Below are 22,371 nucleotides of genomic sequence, written 5' to 3' on the forward strand. Positions count from 1 at the left end.
ATAACAAACCCAGTAACCCATAACTTGTAGGTAAAAAAAATAAAAATAAAAAAATAATATAAACAGCACAGACAATACAAACATATCGTAAAAATACTGTATACAAAAAAAATGTATATCAAGTGCAATGCAATGAAAACATAATGTAAGAAATCATGAATGTTATATATACCCATAAATCCACATTAGGTTAAAAATTAACTGAAACTCAAATAACAAGAGGCAGTTTTAAGAACTGTCAAGGATATACAGGTTGAGTATCCCATATCCAAATATTCAGAAATACGGAATATTCTGAAATACGGACTTTTTTGAGTGAAAGTGAGATAGTGAAACCTTTGTTTTTTGATGGCTCAATGTGTTAGGTTCCTGGTGCTCAGAACAAGGGAGATGTTATGAAGCGAGTCCAGAGCACCAGGACGTAATGCTGGGAAAGGGGAATGGAAAGGGAATAGCCCCTGGCGCCCTATCTCCGTTGTCTCGCCCGTGGCCTCCGGGAACCCCGCTGGGGCAGTGGCCTCCGGGAACCCCGCTGGGGCAGTGGCCTCCGGGAACCCTGCTGGGGCAGTTGCCTCCGAGAACCCTGCTGGGGCAGTGGCCTCCGAGAACCCCGCTGGGGCAGTGGCCTCCGGGAACCCCGCTGGGGCCAGCACCTCGGATTCTTTTACTGGGACCGGGCCGTTGGCCTCCCTGACTGGGATCGGGCCATCAGCCTCCCTCTCTGAGTCGATAATTATCGAAAGTTCTCCCGGGACTATGACTTCCGGGACTTTTGCTGAAGCAATAACGTTCAGATCCTCCACTAATGCTATGCTTCTTAAGTTCTTTCCTGGGGAAGCGACTTCTAGACCCTTCTTTGGGGCTGCGTCTCTCGAGACCCCACTTGGGGATATTACTTCAAAGATCCCTTCTGGGGTTTTGCTTCTCGAGTTCCCCTCAAGAACTATGGTTTTAGAGACCCTTTCTAGGGTTGCGCTTTTCAAGTCCCTACCTGGGGTAACAGCTTCTGAGACCCCTTCCGGTATGGACACCTGAACTATAATATTTGATGTCCCTCTATAAGCTAGGGCATCTGGTACCGCTCCAGCACTCTGGACATCGGGTACCGCTCCAGCACTCTGGGCATCGGGTACCGCTCCAGCACTCTGGGCATCGGGTACCGCTCCAGCACTCTGGGCATCGGGTACCGCTCCAGCACTCTGGGCTACGGGCACCACTCCAGGACCCTGGGCTACGGGCACCACTCCAGGACCCTGGGCTACGGGCACCACTCCAGGACCCTGGGCTACGGGCACCACTCCAGGACCCTGGGCTACGGGCACCACTCCAGGACCCTGGGCTACGGGCACCACTCCAGGACCTTGGGCATCGGGCACCACTCCAGGACCCTGCAACTCCGCTTCCACAGGAACCTCAAGAGAGGAGAGAAACATTCTCTTTTGATTCCTGAATCTATAATGGAGCTCCCTTGCCCAAGGACCCCAATTATAGGACAGAGAGCTTTTTTGTGTGGGTTGTGTGACAAGTACCTCTGCCACAGTAGAGACAGGAGTAGGTCTTGTATCATGACTCAACTTGGCCAGAGGGCAAGACTCGTCACCACACTTTGGCTTGCGCAACTCACAGGTCTGCAGATAATGGCCTAAACCCCCACAATATAGGCATAAGTTTAAGTTTCTGCGACGCAGACGCTCCTCTTCTGAGAGCCTGGGCCGCAGAAAACTTTTAAACCTTTTCTCTTCAATTAAACCAGAGGATTCTCTTGTCACCATACTGTGAACAAGAGTCTCTTTAGAGATAGATGTACTCTCAACGACTTCTGGCAAGATGAGCAAGATTTTAGTCAGTAGGTTTTGCAGTTGCTTTAGGGATTGCTGCAAAACTTCTAGTCGCTCTTGTCTCAAAGCACTGAATACAGAGTTCAGGGCTGCGAGAGATGCCTGCAGGGCTTGCATAGTAGACATAGGAGGATTTAAAACTAGACAAGACAAGGCAAGACAAGACAAGGCAAGGCAAGACAAAATTTTGCTAAACAAAACAAGACATTTTTTTTTTTTTTAAACACCGGACTGGATTCTAAACACCGGACTGGATTCTAAACACCGGACTGGATTCTAAAACACTGGACTGGATTCTAAAACTCTGGACTGGATTCTAAACACTGAATTCTAGACAGGACTGGATTCTAGACTAGACACTGGACTGGGCCAAAAAAGAAAAAAAGTTTTATTTCTTTTTTGTGGCATGGCTGGTGATAATGTTAGGTTCCTGGTGCTCAGAACAAGGGAGATGTTATGAAGAGAGTCCAGAGCACCAGGACGTAATGCTGGGAAAGGGGAATGGAAAGGGAATAGCCCCTGGCGCCCTATCTCCATTGTCTCGCCCGTGCTGTCAGTACACTCTTGCGAGACTATGGTTGCTTGAGCCCATGGCAGCCGCGTTTGAAGGGCGGATTACGTCTGCCCAACTTCGATGCCCCCTCAGGTCTTAATGAGAGACAAAGAGTGAACCGAGACAGGGTGATAACAAGGGGCCCTCTGACTAAACAACAAGGCCAGGGGCTACTAACAAACCTAAAACCAAAGTATGTGCGGCTTGCCGCCAAAGGAAAAGAACAACAAAGGAAATGCTGATCACACGCCGACACAATACTTTTGTGTACCGGCGGTGACAGCATAAGCAGAACCCTCTGCAAAACACCAGTGACAGAAATAATAAGGGAATACAGCAGCCTAGGCCGACGGACGCGGTAGTGCCGCTACTCACGGAACCGGTACGAATACTGGCAAACGGACAGGAACTCCCAATGCTGCTGACACAGACTCTCAGAACTGGAGGACAGGCAGAATCCCAAACGGCAGACCGGTGGACACCAAGAAGCCAGAAACTTGCACAGGCAAAGGTACTGGACCTCAGGACAGGAACGCCTCACGGCAGGACACGGGATCAGACATAGGAATCGACACGGGATCAGACATAGGAATCGACACAGGGACTGACACAGGAATCGACACAGGAAGCTCAGGAACTAGCAGGAACCAAGCAGACTGAAAACCCAGAAATATCACCAGCATCTGTGAATTGCAAACAGCCAGCATATAACAGAGAGGCCTAATTAATAATCCCATGCAGCTGCCTTGTTGCATGATTCCAAACTGACCAGATGCAATTAGCAGCCAGGTGAGGCTGAACACAAGGGAACAAGCTGCAATTACACAGACTCACCAGCGGCAGCAGACAAGAGTATTCTAAAACAGAGCAACAGGAAATCCTGGCATGCAAGACAACTTTATAAACATAAAATAGGAATGAACCACTACCTGTGGTTCATAACACAATGTACACAAACTTTGTTTAATACACAAAGTTATTAAAAATATTTTATTAAATGACCTTCAGGCTGTGTGTATAAGGTGTATATGAAATATAAATTAATTGTGTGAATGTAGATACACTTTGTTCACTGCACAAAGTCACAAAAAATATTGGCTAAAATTACCTTCCGGCTGTGTGTACAAGGTGTACATGTAACATAAATGCATTCTGTGCTTAGATTTAGGTCCCATCACCATGATATCTCATTATAGTATGCAATTATTCCAAAATACGAAAAAATCCGATATCCAAAATACCTCTGGTCCCAAGCATTTTGGATAAGGGATACTCAACCTGTAGTATGTTTCCACATACGTATATGAAAACAGAGTTTAACATTGTAGACTAGCAATTGAGAAAACCAATGTCTACTTAGAACTTGTGTGTACCTGGCTAAAAAGCACCTTGCAATTCTTAAAGTAGCAAGTGCTAGCTTAAGCTGGGTACACACTTAGCGATCTGTACCCAGCTGACATCGCTGCCTCCGTAACTCGGCATGCCGTAAGTGCATACACATTTCCAGATGCCGGATTCGACAGGAAGGGAGGGGGGGATCACGTGACCGGCTTCAGCAGGGCCAATGGGGGATGTTGCTAGCGACCCGTGGGAGCGTGAATATCATGGGTGCACACTAGACCATGTACCTGATATAACGCTTCGATCAGCAGGATCGGGCGCCATCGTCTAGTGTGAACCCAACTTTAGAGAGCACATGAAGGCTATATAAGATAGCAGTATCTGTGCCCACCCTTTGATAGATTTTGTTGAGCAACTATAGCTTTTAAATTACAAAATGTACACTCAGACAGTTAAGAACAGTAATGTAGAAACATAGATAGGTTTCAGAAGTCAGACTACTACCTTCATCATGATACGGAATTAGCCGTATGGACAAAGCAGTGGACGAAGGTAGCCTGGTCTGTGAATCACTTTTTCTTTCACATCACTTGGATGGCCAGGTGCATGTGCATCGTTCACCTGGAAAAGAGATGGCACCAGGAAGTACTATGGGAAGAAGGAAAGCTGATGTGGGCAATGTGATGCTCTGGGCAATTTTCTCCTGGGGAACCTTGGGTCCTGACATTCATGTGGATGTCATTTTGACAAATACCATCTACCTAAACATTGTTGCAGGCCTAGTTCACCCCTTCATGGAATTGTTGCAGGCCAAGTACACCCCTTAATATATTTCCTGATGGCACTGGCCTCTTTCAGTATGGTAATGCGCCCTGCCCCACTGCAAAAATTGTTCAGGAATGGTTTCAGGAACGTGACAAAGAGTTCATGGTGTTGACTTGGCCTCCAAATTCTCCAGATCTCAGTCCAATCGAGCATCTGTTGGATGTGCTGGAAATACAAGTCTGAGCCATGGAGGTACCACCATACAATTTACAGGATTGGTATTGTCTTGGTGCAAGATACCACAGGACCCCTTCTAAAGTCTTGTGTAGTCCATGCCTCAATTGGTCAGAGCAAGAATTCTGATGCACATTAATATACGGTGCATGTGCAAAAAGCCACATTGAAACTACATTGAAATGAAAGGGCTACTGAAATGAATTGGATAGCTCGGTTCACAAATAGGTGAAAACAGGCAGAGCTGCTCTCTTACTTCAACTAGCCCCAGCACTGTATTGGTTCCCATTATAATGGGATTCCTACTAGTAACCAGAGCCGGACTGCTCATTGCATGTTAGAGGAGCCTCTAGTTGAGGATCTTGCAAAGAACAGCTTGACCTCCCATCTAGATACAAGTCTGTGTTGGAAATTTCTGGGACTCTTCCCAACTGGCTTGGACTGTGGGGACCGGAGTATGGAGGCATCTTGGATCCCCTAGAATGGAATTTTTAATTAAAACCAAATAAAACAGTTAAGATTGTTACATCAACTTTTCATAAAATAAGAAATCCCTATGTAATTCACAAGAATATATTGTCCTTGTAAGAGTCATTTACAAACCCTAAAATGCAAAACCACAAACAAATGTGCTTTTGTGATGCCACACACTACTTTTCTGGATTTACTCGTGATTTTAAAGAGACACCCATGGATTTGCAAAAGCCAATGAAAATTAGTTGTGTAGATCGGGGGTATTTATGACTTACATTTTAGATCAATCAGTTACACTTGCACCAACATTCAGGAAAAAAATATTTTTGATTTCTGGGAGAAAATCAATTCAATGGAGTAAAATTGAGGGGAATATGGATTTATATGGGTGTATTCTGCTTGGTGGGAGAATACACAGCCTTTTTTTCTTAAAAAAAATAATCAATTTTTTTAAACATCTGCAATCCTTATTTTTTCAATGGGACACATCTTGATCCTTTGAGATGACGTTTTATGGGAAAGAACATTTCTAGGGAATCGGGATAGAGTAGTAGGAGGATGACGCACAGCTGTAGTAACATATGACAGCACAGGTTACCGGTGGCATGACTGCATCTGTAGCTTGATCCAATTTTTTCCCAAGAAACAAATCACACCATAAACTCTTCTTATCGAGAGATTGTGTTGCAGAGTTCCCAACAATGCAGGTAGACTATGAGAGCTTCCAGGCATGAAATGTCCAGATTTAGATTAAATGGTCTCTTGAATAATGTACAATACAGCATGTATAATGTGTTTGAGAAAAATGTACAACTCATATTACCTTTGTTTATGGATCAATGATAAAATAAAGGAGACTGAATATGTCCGTGACAAAATAAGTCAAGAGATCTGTGTTGAAACCTTATACAAACTGAAACCTACAATTTACTAGGGTTACCACAATCAGCTCATATTTATTCAGAAAAGACAATAGTCCTTTGCTTTTCTAGAATGTGAAAATAAATAATTCATAGAAGCTTAGAACAGATATCTGACTAATTCAGAGATGTACGCAAACCCCACGATTTATGGGGGGGTCATTCCGAGTTGATCGCTAGCTGCCGCTGTTCGCAGCACAGCGATCAGGCTAAAAATCTGCATTTCTGCGCATGCGTATGGGCCGCAATGCGCACGCGCGTCATATGGGTACAAAGCCCGTTGTGGTTGTGCACAGGTTGTAGCGAAGTTGTCAGTCGCACTGACGGCCGCAAGAAGATTGACAGGATGGGGGCGTTTCTGGGTGTCAACTGACCGTTTTCAGGGAGTGTTTGCAAAAATGCAGGCGTGTCTGAAAAAGCGCAGGTGTGGCTGGGCGTTCGCTGGGCGGGTGTATTATGTCAAATCCAGACATGAATAGGCTGAAGTGATCGCAAGCGTTGAGTAGGTTCAGAGCTACTCTGAAACTGCACAAACTGTTTTTGCAGAGCTCAGATGTACATGCGTTCGCACTTCTGCTAAGCTAAAATACACTCCCCAGTGGGTGGCGGCATAGCATTTGCACGGCTGCTAAAACTAGCGAGCGATCAACTCGGAATGACCCCCTATGTCCATGTCCAATGGTGGGGTACCTGCGCTTGTGCAGGACCCGTAATGTGCTTGTGCAGAACAAGTCCTGTTTCGTCACATACAGTGGTCTCTGAGTTGCAGACATTTGGGGGCGGTGTCTGTCTCCATTCTACAAAACAAGGACATGATGGCCAAGACTCTTACCTGCTTGTCATGCTTTGTGTTTTGTCTTCCAGTCGGTGACAGCTTCCTCCTGGTGGCTTTTTCTAGTGACTGCGACCAGCTGGTTCCAGTCTGTTTATCTTGGTGGAAGCACGAGTTATAGAGTGAACAGTTATTCAGTAAAAAATTATTGGTACAATAGTGGCTTATGTTAATGCAATTGATGATGGGGCCACCTACACTGAAAGTGCAGGATGAAGGGGCCCACCAGAATGGTTAAAATAGTTGTAGCCTCTTGGGTTGGTGATCACGATATGTGAAAGTGACTAAATAGGGTACGGGGTCCAATGGTAACAGCAGGTATATGATGAATGCAGATAATGCACACAGTGGTATTGCAGGGGTTGAACAATGGTGGTATTACAGTGCTACAGAATGCACCATCAGGCTGCACACTAACTGTGTAGGCAGTAAGGTGCTAGTGCACATAAGTGGTGGTGGTATAGAGAAGACTGGCAGCCCTGGTGGCTGTAGCAGGGTCCGGGGAGCCCAGGGTACATCCGTATACATAGGACGCCGGAGAAGAGCAATCCCTTCCCTTCATCAACCACCTCATAGCATCTCACCTACCCTGTGGTGCAAGTAGAGATTTTTTTGCAACATACCGTAATGCCTCTTACACATTATGCCAAACACAGTAATGCCCATTACACATTATGCCACACACTGTAATACTTATTACACATTATGTCACACACCGTAATGCCCATTACACATTATGCGAGACACCGTAATGCCTATTACATGTTATACCACACACTGTAATGCCTATTACATATTATGCCACTGATACCATTTAATGTCCCACACACAAAAATGCCCCATATAAATGATGCCCCACAATAAGACTTCTATTTACTTGCTGCCAGGAGTTCATGGCAAAACATGCAGCTTTCTGCATCTTCTCCTGGCGGCGCCTGCATTCCCGGCACTTCTGGGTAATGCGATACATGCAGTGGTGTAATTATACATTTTGCGCCCTCCATGACATTTAAGTGCCCCTTACACACATAATGCTTCCTATAGTGCTGCTTACACGCATAATGTCTCCTGTAATGCTGCTTACATGCATAATGCCCCCCCAGTGCTGCTTACACACACAATGCCCCTTGCTGTGCTACTTACACACATAATGTCCCCCCTGTAGTGCCGCTTACACACACAACCCCCCTGTTGTGCTGCTTACACGCATAATGCCCCACTAGTGTTGCTTACACACATAATGCCCCCTGCAGTGCCACTAACACACATAATGCCCCTAGTAGGACTTACCGCCCTACAGGCTCATTGCCAGGGGTTTCTTGCTCATTGCCAGGTGTTACATGCTCATTGTTAGGGCTTTCTTGCTTGTTGCCAGGGGTTGCATGCTCATTGAAGAGACAGAGACCCTGCTGCGCCGGCGGTAGGCTGGTGGTACTACCATATTTCTTAATGGTACTCCATACCACCCTACTTTCAGCACTGCACCTACCCCAGCCCCTTCAAAATCCACATTACAGCACCCCCCACCAGTCCCTTCAATGTCCACACCTCAGCCTTCCCAGACTGGCAGTGCCATTAAATTTACCAACTTTACTTCAAGTTCTGCCTGATGACCGGTAATTACTGCACATGCACAGTAAACCATGATGCAGGACAGACCTGCTATGAGAGCCGCAGCAGGTCCTAGTGCCCGCTGGCTCTATCAAACCTAACTGAAACAGTGCAGACTCAAAGTGCTGCTGCTGATCTCCTTTGCAAAAAAGAAAAGTGGCAGAATTGACAGGGGAATGGGGACCCTGTGCCTAATCCTCCCTGTATCTGCCTATGTGCACAGGTCAGTTAGGTATAGATTGTAGCCAGCATCCTGCCCCGTCTCTCCAGTGTTATGTCTTATCAGCCTCCTGCCCCCTGCATCTCTCAGTCACACCATCATCTCCACCACTGTCTCTCAGCCACACCATCATTGCCCCCTTGCATTGCTCAGTCACACCGTTATCTCCTGCCTGCATCTCTCAGCCACACCATCATCTCCCCCTTCATCTCTCAGCCACACCACCATTTCCCTCCTGCGTCTCTCTGCAACATCATAATTCCCCCAAACATCTTTCAGCCAAACCACCACCACCCCGGGTCTCTAAGCCACACCATCTTCTCCTTGCGTCTCCCACTATCCACCTCACTCCAAGTCTCTCACCATCCCCCCCACTCTCTGAATCTCTCATCCTCCACCTCTCTATGTGTCTCTAAGCCCCCCCCCCCACACCACTTGTGTTTCTCATCCTCCCCTCCCTCTGTGTCTCTCAGCTTGCCTCTCACGCTGTCGCAGCCACTTCTCTGCCATCTTACCCTATCACTCTGAGGCAGTTGGTAAAGCCAGACAGGGACCCTTCATGAAGTGCACAGCAAGTGGCTTCTCTTCGTGCAAGAACAGAGAGCAGAATGTCAGCATCGTGCTCCCGACAGCCCGGCTAGAGAGAAAGGGCTCTGCCACGCTGCTGAGCATTATGGATTTTGATTGGCGGTCCAGTAACTAATGGCAGCTGCAAGTTGGTCAGGTGGTATGATGTACCGGTTGCCAATGTCTTAAGGGCCCATACCACAATACTTGCACCGCTGATCACACCATTATCTCCCCCTTGTGTCTCCCTCCATGCCCGTCACTCCAAGTATCTCATCATCACCCTCACTCCACATCTCTCATCCTCCCCCTCACTTTGTGTCTTTAAGTCTCCCCACCCTCCGTGTCTCCCAGCCTCCCCATTCCCCTATGTTTCTCAGCCTCCCCCTCCCTCCAGGGGCATGTCAGTTTCAGTGACTGTGCAGTTGCTACTGCAAAAGCATACACCTCTAAATCACCTCCTTACTCTGTTTGTATGTAGCAATAGTGGAATGTAGCTTAACTTACAGCCGGGACATCTCTCTTCTCACGTCAGTACGCTACCAGCCTCCACGGATTGTCTGCATTCCCAGTCCTGCCACATTGTCTGCTCACTATTTCTCTCCGTCTCACACTGCAGGAACTTAGCTTTGGTCCCCAGCGCGGTAAACAACAGGTACTCAGTGGCCATGTTCTTCATCACTTCAACAATGTCACTTGGCTAGTCTCCTCTAGCAGGCCTGCTGCACCTCGCCTCCACTCTTCAGCTCTGTTCCTCTGCATTTTTCAACTCCAACTGTGCGTGTACCAACAACAAGTCTATTTTCACTTGCCAGAAGTCACTCATTGTGCTTCACAGCACAACCAAATGTTGGCCTCTGGTACTGCAGGGACCATATGCTGTAATAGAAAGCCAGGGGTTTCACATCAATAAACTAAAATTTAGAGATAAGCGGGTCTGGTTCTCCGAGAACCGGACCCACCCAAACATTGCAATCTGAGCCGGGATCCGAAATCGAGGCAAAATGTCATCCCCACCACTGTCGGATTCTCAAGGGTATTGGATTCTATATAACGCCCCGTGATCGCGCCATTTTACTCCAGCTTGCGGTGTCTGTCCAGTGGTGCTCTGCTGCCCAGTTTTGTCCATTAAGGGGCTGAGGCTGCTAAAGAGATACCTGTGTGCGACAGGGGTACTCTCTCCGTCCATAAAGGGGCTGCTGTATAATCACGTAGTGTACTATAATCATATGCATATTGTGAGTGACACTAGGTTGTCTATGCTTTGTTGTACATAAAGGGGTCCTTTGCCAATCTAGGGATGCTCTGCACCAGTTATAGCTAAGTATATCATTTAAAAAAGAATAACTGAACTCTGAGAGGAACACATTACCCTTGTTGTAAGTATCACCAGGTTCTCCCTGTGTATTTCCATTGCCTCTTACAAGGATTTTTCTCATTGTTGTATTTTGAGTTTTTATAAAAATACTGGATTTAACATCTTATTTTTATACTACATTTTTGTTATTAGCAATTACTATTTTTCATCCAAAAAACTGGATTTAATATCCCTTCTGAATATCTTTGTAAAGTTATGCTACATCTATGTTACAGCAATAATTAATATCTACCTGTGAATTTTGACGTCAAATTAATACCTTCTGTCGTGTAACAGATGGGTCTTAATAATCTTGCATTATATTCTCTATTTGCGCTATGTGCGCTATTGTATTACTATTGTAATTTATATAATGTTGCTTCAGGAAATGATTTACTTTCTCAAATGACTGTTTAGTCGAGTCTGATCAATGTTTCGATTGAGCACCAGTTGAAAGATTCCTAAAATTATGTTAATTCACTTTATAGCCATATCCCTATATTATTATATGTGCAGAAGACCGTTCTACATCTACTAAAGTTCAGTGGTAGACATTTATTTGCATTCCATTATGGTATGTATTGTAGTCCTTCCCCTCACTTTCACTTTGAGACACATTTATGGAGTTTATAAGTAACTCCTCCCACTATGTTAATTTATTTAGGTCACCCTAGACCAGGCATGTCACTCATGGTCATCCAGCTGTTGTGAAACTACAAGTCCCAGCATGCTTTACCAGCCGATCAGTGGAAGGTATGCTGGCAAAGCATGCTGGGACTTGTAGTTTCACAACAGCTGGTGTGCCACGAGTTTGACATGCCTGCTCTAGACCATCGTTGAGATACTGCATATTTGTGTATGGACTCCTTTTCCATAACGGAGCCACATAACACTGAGATTTATCATACTAGTTATAAGTCTGGTATGTACCCTCACTTCCTCTCACCACCACCTATTTTCTGTCCTCTTCACCTTATAGTCTAAAGTAATCTATTATTCATCAACTAAGTATCATATCCATATAACCTGGTTTGAATAGAGGTTTTCACATTTCATCAGATTTTCTTCACATCATTGTTTGAGCATTTTGGTATGTATGGTTGTAAAGAATCATATATAGTATCTGGAAATTGGTACTGTTCCTATATTTAGTTGTTCTATTTTATTGTTTAGATAAAGTACCCCTGATGAAGTCCCGATAGGTACGAACCGCGTTGGATCGATCTGTTGTTCTACTTCTGTATTGTATGTTTCAACAAAAAAATACACAAAAAAATGAATGTAAAACTGGATATATCCAAAGACGTCCTCTGTAAAATCACAAAGACGTACTATGGGTTTTATTCTGTACTTTTATGAATACATTTTATTCTATGTAATTGAAAACTATGTTTTAAATTGATGTACTAATATTATTGAAACAGTACCATACATTTAAGCACCCTAAGATCTGTTTGCTGTTTTCCCCCAAACCTTTGCTAACATGATGTTCTTCTAGAGGTGCCACTCTTTAGTCTCTTAGCGCGATTGGGTACCCCCTATTTCATATATATATATATATATATATATATATATATATATATATATATATACACACACTGCTCAAAAAAATAAAGGGAACACTTAAACAACACATCCTAGATCTGAATGAATGAAATATTCTTATTAAATACTTTGTTCTTTACATAGTTGAATGTGCTGACAACAAAATCACACAAAAATTATCTATGGAAATCAAATTTATTAACCCATGGAAGTCTGGATTTGGAGTCACACTCAAAATTAAAGTGGAAAAACACACAACAGGCTGATCCAACTTTGATGTAATGTCCTTAAAACAAGTCAAAATGAGGCTCAGTAGTGTGTGTGGCCTCCACGTGCCTGTATGACCTCCCTACAATGCTTGGACATGCTCCTGATGGGGTGGCGGATGGTCTCCTGAGGGATCTCCTCCCAGACCTGGACTAAAGCATCCGCCAACTCCTGGACAGTCTGTGGTGCAACATGGCGTTGGTGGATGGAGCGAGACATGATGTCCCAGATGTGCTCAATTGAATTCAGGTCTGGGGAACGGGCGGGCCAGTCCATTGCATCAATGCCTTCGTCTTGCAGGAACTGCTGCCACACTCCAGCCACATGAGGTCTAGCATTGTCTTGCATTAGGAGGAACCCAGGGCCAACCGCACCAGCATATGGTCTCACAAGGGGTCTGAGGATTTCATCTCAGTACCTAATGGCAGTCAGGCTACCTCTGGCGAGCACATGGAGGGCTGTGTGGCCCCCCAAAGAAATGCCACCCCACACCATTACTGACCCACTGCCAAACCAGTCATGCTGGAGGATGTTGCAGGCAGCAGAACGTTCTCCTTGGCGTCTCCAGACTCTGTCACATCTGTCACGTGCTCAGTGAGAACCTGCTTTCATCTGTGAAGAGCACAGGGCGCCAGTGGCGAATTTGCCAATCTTGATGTTCTCTGGCAAATGCCAAACGTCCTGCATGGTGTTGGGCTGTAAGCACAACCCCCACCTGTGGACGTCGGGCCCTCATACCACCCTCATGGAGTCTGTTTCTGATCGTTTGAGTAGACACATGCACATTTGTGGCTTGCTGGAGGTCATTTTGCAGGGCTCTGGCAGTGCTCCTCCTGTTCCTCCTTGCACAAAGGCGGCGGTAGCGGTCCTGCTGCTGGGTTTTTGCCCTCCTATAGCCTCCTCCACGTCTCCTGATGTACTGGCCCGTCTCCTGGTAGCGCCTCCATGCTCTGGACACTACGCTGACAGACACAGCAAACCTTCTTGCCACAGCTCGCATTGATGTGCCATCCTGGATGAGCTGCACTACCTGAGCCACTTGTGTGGGTTGTAGACTCCGTCTCATGCTACCACTAGAGTGAAAGCACCGCCAGCTTTCAAAAGTGACCAAGACATCAGCCAGAAAGCATAGGAGCTGAGAAGTGGTCTGTGGTCACCACCTGCAGAACAACTCCTTTATTGGGGGTGTCTTGCTAATTGCCTATAATTTCCACCTGTTGTCTATTCCATTTGTACAACAGCATGTGAAATTGATTGTCAATCAGTGTTGCTTCCTAAGTGGACAGTTTGATTTCACAGAAACTCTCTCAGAAAACGGTCAGTTAACACCCATAAATGCCCTCTTTCTGTCAATAACCTTGCGATCGACTGTGCGAATGGATTCGTTAAATCCATCGCCCAGCACCGATCCTCTTTGTACCCATACGACATGCCTGCACATTGCGGTGCATACGCATGTGCAGTTTTGCCAAGTTTTAACCTGATCGCAGCGCTGCAAAAAGTTGCTAGCAAGCGATCAACTCGGAATGACCCCCCATATGTCTATGCCGGAGACAGCTTTATAGTAGGAGACACTATTAAATACATGTGGTGTTCCCAAAAACAGTAGCTGTGACCAGCGGGTAGCACCGAGATACGTAGCATTAGGACTGCAGAGCGACGCTAATAAGAGGAAGGAAAACCCCTGACTGTCTTAATTAAGCTGCTGCTGCCTATGGGGGTCACTCCGAGTTGATTGCTCACTAGCAACTTTTTGCAGCGCTGCGATAAGGTTAAATATCGGCAAAACTGTGCATGCATATGCACCGCAATGTGCAGGTGCATCATATGGGTACAAAGAGGATCGTTGCTGGGTGATGGTTTTAACAAAGAATCCATTCGCACAGCCGATCGCAAGGTGATTGACAGAAAGAGGGCGTTTGTGGGTGTCAACTGACCATTTTCTGGGAGTGTTTGCAAAAACGTAGGCATGTCCAAGCGTTTGCAGGGCGGGTGTCTGACGTCAATTCCGAGACCAAAAAGACTGAAGTGATCACAGCGGCTGAGTAAGTCCAGAGCTACTCAGAAACTGCAAAAAACTTTTTTGTGCCATAGGCTGCAACAGTGTTCGCACACTTGCCAAGTGAAAATACACTCCCCCATAGGCGGCGACTATCTGATCACAGCACTGCAAAAAGAGTTGCTAGCAAGCGATCAACTCGGAATGACCCCCTATATGTCAATGCCGGAGAAGGCTTTATAGCAGGAGACACTATTAAACACATGCGTTGTGCCCGAAAATAGTAGCTGCGAGCAGCGGGTAGCACTGAGATACATAGCATTAGGATTGCAGAGTGGTGCCACTCAGAGGAACTATTGATCAATCAAATGGGAAATTATTTTAATAACATACTGTGTCAGTATCCATAAAATTAACCATTTATGAGTACAAAATACAAGGTACATGAGAGTAAGCTCATGGACCCCTGTTAATTGATTTTGCTATTGTATTGAGATTGATCTCATAATTAAGAAGAGTTAATTTCATTGGGGTGTATGATCCAGTGCTACTATTATTTGGAGTGATTCTTAAGAAATATATATGGATAGGAGATCATGAATATTAGTAGAGCACTGCTACCTTGAAAGTGGATTCCAATATACCATCACAATAACTGACTCACATTGAATCATATAAGAGTGTGTTATATAAAGACAGCAGCCACTCTAGATTTCCAATTATTTAAGATATCCATATATTCAACTTGGAATGAATTGTTAGTATCAGCAAGGGATAGCCAATGATGATGTGAGGTGGTGGTTGAAATATCGGATGTACATCACAATGTAGAATGACACTGCTAAAGGTCCCTGTGAAATTGTATTAAAAAGGATTGCAGCATAATAGTGAGATATATTCTCATTTTAAGATTTAATCAGTGGATAGAAAGATGGCAATACCTAACTGTCCTACAGCTAACTGTCTCAAGCTGTTTTATACGGCACATAAGAAACTTGCAATAAAAAGGTCCTTATATTATATTATTAATGGTAATTTACAGTGGGTGCTATAATGGCGCAGTGATGCGCACACTGCCAGCACTTAAAGGAACACTATTGATATCAATTCAGACAACAAAACAAATGAAAGGACTGCGCTTTACGCTATTTGATATCCAAGCTGCTATGGGGGTAAAAAAAAGGGGGGGGGGGGGGGAAATCCACGTTTCCCAACAACAATACAGTACACAGAAATAACCTCCAAGCGCTAAGGTCTCAAATATTGCACTTATAATAATTATGCACTCTTGATTTTAAGTTAAGATTTTTTCTCTGACGTCCTAGTGGATGCTGGGGACTCCGTAAGGACCATGGGGGGAATAGCGGCTCCGCAGGAGACTGGGCACAAAAGTAAAGCTTTAGAACTACCTGGTGTGCACTGGCTCCTCCCCCTATGACCCTCCTCCAAGCCTCAGTTAGATTTTTGTGCCCGAACGAGAAGGGTGCACACTAGGTGGCTCTCCTGAGCTGCTTAGTGAAAAGTTTAGTTTTAGATTTTTTATGTTCAGTGAGACCTGCTGGCAACAGGCTCACTGCATCGAGGGACTAAGGGGAGAAGAAGCGAAGTCACCTGCGTGCAGAGTGGATTGGGCTTCTTAGGCTACTGGACATTAGCTCCAGAGGGACCGATCACAGGCCCAGCCATGGATAGGTCCCAGAGCCGCGCCGCCGGCCCCCTTACAGAGCTAGAAGACAGAAGAGGTCCGGAAAATCGGCGGCAGAAGACGTCCTGTCTTCAACAAGGTAGCGCACAGCACTGCAGCTGTGCGCCATTGCTCTCAGCACACTTCACACTCCGGTCACTGAGGGTGCAGGGCGCTGGGGGGGGGGGGGGGCGCCCTGAGACGCAATAAAAACACCTTGGATGGCAAAAAATGCATCACATATAGCTCCTGGGCTATATGGATGAATTTAACCCCTGCCAGAATACACAGAAAGACGGGAGATAAGGCCGCCGAGAAGGGGCGGAGCCTATCTCCTCAGCACACTGGCGCCATTTTCCCTCACAGCTCCGTTGGAGGGAAGCTCCCTGGCTCTCCCCTGCAGTCACTACACTACAGAAAGGGTTAAAAAAGAGAGGGGGGCACTAATTATGCGCAGTATTAAAAATACAGCAGCTATAAGGGGAAAAACACTTATATAAGGTTATCCCTGTATATATATAGCGCTCTGGTGTGTGCTGGCAAACTCTCCCTCTGTCTCCCCAAAGGGCTAGTGGGGTCCTGTCCTCTATCAGAGCATTCCCTGTGTGTGTGCTGTGTGTCGGTACGTTTGTGTCGACATGTATGAGGAGAAAAATGATGTGGAGACGGAGCAGATTGCCTGTAATAGTGATGTCACCCCCTAGGGGGTCGACACCTGAGTGGATGAACTGTTGGAAGGAATTACGTGACAGTGTCAGCTCTGTATAAAAGGCAGTGGTTGACATGAGACAGCCGGCTACTCAGCTTGTGCCTGTCCAGACGTCTCATAGGCCGTCAGGGGCTCTAAAGCGCCCGTTACCTCAGATGGCAGATATAGACGCCGACACGGATACTGACTCCAGTGTCGACGGTGAAGAGACAAATGTGACTTCCAGTAGGGCCACACGTTACATGATTGAGGCAATGAAAAATGTTTTACACATTTCTGATAATACGAGTACCACCAAAAAGGGGTATTATGTTCGGTGAGGAAAAACTACCTGTAGTTTTCCTGAATCTGAGAAATTAAATGAGGTGTGTGATGATGCGTGGGTTTCCCCCGATAACAACTGATAATTTCTAAAATGTTATTGGCATTATATCCTTTCCCGCCAGAGGTTAGGGTGCGTTGGGAAACACCCCCTAGGGTGGATAAAGCGCTCACACGCTTGTAAGAACAAGGGCTCTACCCTCTCCTGAGATGGCCGCCCTTAAGGATCCTGCTGATAGAAAGCAGAAGGGTATCCTAAAATGTATTTACACACATACTGGTGTTATACTGCGACCAGCAATCGCCTCAGCCTGGATGTGCAGTGCTGGGTTGGCGTGGTCGGATTCCCTGACTGAAAATATTGATACCCTAGATAGGGACAGTATATTATTGCCTATAGAGCATTTTAAAGGATGCATTTCTATATATGCGTGATGCACAGCGGAATATTTGCCGACTGGCATCAAGTCTAAGTGCATTGTCCATTTCTGCCAGTAGAGGGTTATGGACACGACAGTGGTCAGGTGATGCGGATTCCAAACGGCATTTGGAAGTATTGCCTTATTAAGGGGAGGAGTTATTTGGGGTCGGTCTTTCAGACCTGGTGGCCACGGCAACAGCTGGGAAATCCACGTTTGTACCCCAGGTCGCCTCTCAACATAAGAAGACGCCGTATTATCAGGCGCAGTCCTTTCGTGGGCAAGCGGGCAAAAGGTTCCTCATTTCTGCCCCGTGACAGAGGGAGAGGAAAAAGGCTGCAGAAATCAGCCAGTTCCCAGGAACAGAAGCCCTCTCCCGCCTCTGCCAAGCCCTCAGTATGACGCTGGGGCTTTACAAGCAGAATCAGGCACGGTGGGGGCCCGTCTCAATGAATTTCAGCGCGCAGTGGGCTCACTCGCAATTAGACCCCTGGATCCTTCAGGTGATATCTCAGGGGTACAAATTGGAATTCGAGACGTCTCCCCCTCGCCGTTTCCTAAAGTCGGCTTTACCGATGTCTCCCTCTGACAGGGAGGCAGTTTTGGAAGCCATTCACAAGCTGTATTCCCAGCAGGTGATAATCAAGGTACCCCTCCTGCAACAGGGAACGGGGTATTATTCCACACTGTTGTGATACCGAAGCCGGACGGCTCGGTGAGACCGATTCTAAATCTAAAATCTTGAACACTTACATACTGAGGTTCAAATTCAAGATTGAGTCACTCAGAGCAGTGATTGCGAACCTGGAAGAAGGGGACTACATGATGTCTCGGGACATCAAGGATGCTTACCTTCATGTCCCAATTTACCCTTCTCACCAAGGGTACCTCAGGTTTGTGGTACAGAACTGTCACTATCAGTTTCAGACGCTGCCGTATGGATGGTCCACGGCACCCCGGGTCTTTACCAAGGTAATGGCCGAAATGATGATACTCTTTCGAAGGAAGGGAATTTTAGTTATCCCTTACTTGGACGATTCCCTGATAAGGGTAAGATCCAGGGAACAGTTGGAGGTCGGTGTAGCACTATCTCAGGTAGTGTTGCGGCAGCACGATTGGATTCTCAATATTCCAAAATCGCAGCTGATTCCGACGACTCGTCTTCTGTTCCTAGGGATGATCCTGGACACAGTCCAGAAAAAGGGGTTTCTCCCGGAGGAGAAAGTCAGGGAGTTATCCGAGCTAGTCGGGAACCTCCTATAACCGAGCCAAGTCTCAGTACATCAATGAAAGGGTTCTGGGAAAAATGGTGGCTTCCTACGAAGCAATCCCATTCGGCAGATTCCACGCAAGAACTTTCCAGTGGGACCTGCTGGACAAATGGTCCGGGTCGCATCTTCAGATGCATCAGCGGATAACCCTGTCACCAAGCACAAGGGTGTCTCTCCTGTGGTGGTTGCAGAGTGCTCATCTTCTAGAGGGCCGCAGATTCGACATTCTGGACTGGGTCCTGGTGACCACGGATGCCAGCCTGCGAGGCTGGGGAGCAGTCACACAGGGAAGGAATTTCCAGAGCTTATGGTCAAGCCTGGAGACATCACTTCACATAAATATCCTGAAGCTAAGGGCCATTTACAATGCTCTAAGCTCAGCATGACCTCTGCTTCAAGGTCACCCGGAGTTGATCCATTCGGACAACATCACGGCAGTCACCCACGTAAACAGACAGGGTGACACAAGAAGCAGGAGGGCAAGGCAGAAGCTGCAAGGATTCTTCGCTGGGCGGAAAATCATGTGATAGCACTGTCAGCAGTATTCATTCCGGGAGTGGACAACTGGGAAGCAGACTTCCTCAGCAGACACGACCCCCACCCGGGAGAGTGGGGACTTCACCCAGAAGTCTTCCACATGTTTATAAAACTCGACAAGTATTGCGCCAGGTCAAGGGACCCTCAGGCAATAGCTGTAGACGCTCTGGTAACACAGTGGGTGTACCAGTCAGGGTATGTGTTCCCTCCTCTGCCTCTCATACCCAAGGTACTGAGAATTATAAGATGGAGAGGAGTAAGCACTATATTCGTGGCTCCGGATTGACCAAGAAGGACTTGGTAACTGGAACTTCAAGAAGATGCTCACGGAGGATCCGTGGCCTCTACCTCTAAGAAGGGACCTGCTCCAGCAAGGACCCTGTCTGTTCCAAGACTTACCGCGGCTGCGTTTGACGGCATGGCGGTTGAACGCCGGATCCTGAAGGAGAAAGGCATTCCGGATGAAGTCATTCCTATCCTGATCAAAGCCAGGAAAGATATAACCGCAAAACATTATCACCGCATTTGGCGAAAATATGTTGCGTGGTGCGAGGCCAGTAAGGCCCCGACGGAGGAATTTTCAACTAGGTCGATTCCTACATTTCCTGCAAACAGGAGTGTCTATGGGCCTGAAATGGGGGTCCATTAAGGTTCAAATTTCGGCCCTGTCAATTTTCTTCCAAAAAAGAACTAGCTTCAGTCCCTGAAGTTCAGACGTTTGTGAAAGGGGTACTGTATATACAGCCTCCTTTTGTGCCTCCAGTGGCACCTTGGGATCTAAATGTAGTTTTTGGGTTCCAAAAGTCACATTGGTTTGAACCACTTAAATATGTGGAGTTAAAATATCTCACATGGAAAGTGGTCATGCTGTTGGCCCTGGCCTGGGCCAGGTGCGTGTCAGAATTGGCGGCTTTATCCTGTAAAAGCCCGCATCTGATTTTCCATTCGGACAGGGCGGAATTGAGGACTTGTCCTCAGTTTCTCCCTAAGGTGGTTTTCAGCGTTTCACCTGAATCAACCTATTGTGGTGCCTGCGGCTACTAGGGACTTGGAGGACTCCAAGTTGCTAGACGTTGTCAGGGCCCTGGAAATATAGGTTTCCAGGACGGCTGGAGTCAGAAAATCTGACTCGTTGTTTATTCTGTATGCACCCAACAAGCTGGGTGCTCCTGCTTCTAAGCAGACTATTGCTCGTTGGATTTGTAGTACAATTCAGCTTGCACATTCTGTGGCAGGCCTGCCACAGCCAAAATCTGTAAAAGCCCATTCCACAAGGAAGGTGGGCTCATCTTGGGCGGCTGCCCGAGGGGTCTCGGCTTTACAACTTTGCCGAGCAGCTACTTGGTCAGGAGCAAATACGTTGTAAAATTCTACAAATTTGATACCCTGGCTGAGGAGGACCTGGAGTTCTCTCATTTGGTGCTGCAGAGTCATCCGCACTCTCCCGCCCGTTTGGGAGCTTTGGTATAATCCCCATGGTCCTTACGGAGTCCCCAGCATCCACTAGGACGTCAGAGAAAATAAGAATTTACTTACCGATAATTCTATTTCTCGTAGTCCGTAGTGGATGCTGGGCGCCCATCCCAAGTGCGGATTGTCTGCAATACTGGTACATAGTTATTGTTACCAAAAAAATCGGGTTATTGCTGTAGTGAGCCATCTTTTCTAGAGGCTCCTCTGTTATCATGCTGTTAACTGGGTTTAGATCACAAGTTATATGGTGTGATTGGTGTGGCTGGTATGAGTCTTACCCGGGATTCAAAATCCTTCCTTATTGTGTACGCTCGTCCGGGCACAGTATCCTAACTGAGGCTTGGAGGAGGGTCATAGGGGGAGGAGCCAGTGCACACCAGGTAGTTCTAAAGCTTTACTTTTGTGCCCAGTCTCCACGGAGCCGCTATTCCCCCCATGGTCCTTACGGAGTCCCCAGCATCCACTACGGACTACGAGAAATAGAATTATCGGTAAGTAAATTCTTTTTTTTTTTTTTTTAATTTATATCATATATATACATAAATTCATTTATTACATAAATATATAAATTGCATTAATAAAAAAGAAAAAAATATATTCATAGATTAAGATATACAAAAAATGTGAGTCCTAATACCGGTATACTACACGTAAAAACAATACAACATTTAACATATATTAATTGGTGATACGCCTAAGCGAATTATTCACCTTAAAGGGCAGCACCTTATTTCATACCAATTGGATATGTCCCTTATGAGGTATAGGGTATTTTGTTGTTTGATCTTGAAATGTCTTTATGGGAATGTTAAAAAATCAAAAAAGAGGGTCCTTGACTGAGTTCAGGAAAGATACAGTTGTTGCACAATAAGGTTACAACTCTGATAGCTACTATTGTATCTTATTAGCATTTGTAAAAAGAGTTTAGCAATAGAATTGCTACAAATACGAAATATTTGAAAATGAAACTAGAGATAGTGAAGGATTAAAATAGATAACAGTGGTTAAGCATTTAATTTCACTTTAATAAAACCTTTTCACCTTTTCACTTGCACTATATTTCGTACATATTTTATGATAAGAAATAAAAGTTATATTTTATAATTAATGGTCATTTATCCAAAAGATATTTGACTTTAAGTCATTGTATGAGCATAATTGTCCGAGTGTGCCCACTATAGGGAATACGTCTTTCTTTTGGCCTCACATATATTTCTGGATTCACAATACATTTTTCTAAATCTACAGCATTAGTGTTGGATAGTAGACCTTTTAAAACTAGAGGTGAATTGGGGGGGATTATAGTGAGCTGCATCAAGTATTCATTATCTGGGTATTCATTTACCCCATAATATACATAATTTATATTCCTTAAACATCACTAGGATAATTAACACAGAGGTCGTAGAAATGGAGAGCTGGCAACATCTCCAA

This window comes from Pseudophryne corroboree, chromosome 5, assembly GCF_028390025.1.
Source record: "Pseudophryne corroboree isolate aPseCor3 chromosome 5, aPseCor3.hap2, whole genome shotgun sequence".
Lineage (NCBI taxonomy): Eukaryota > Metazoa > Chordata > Amphibia > Anura > Myobatrachidae > Pseudophryne > Pseudophryne corroboree.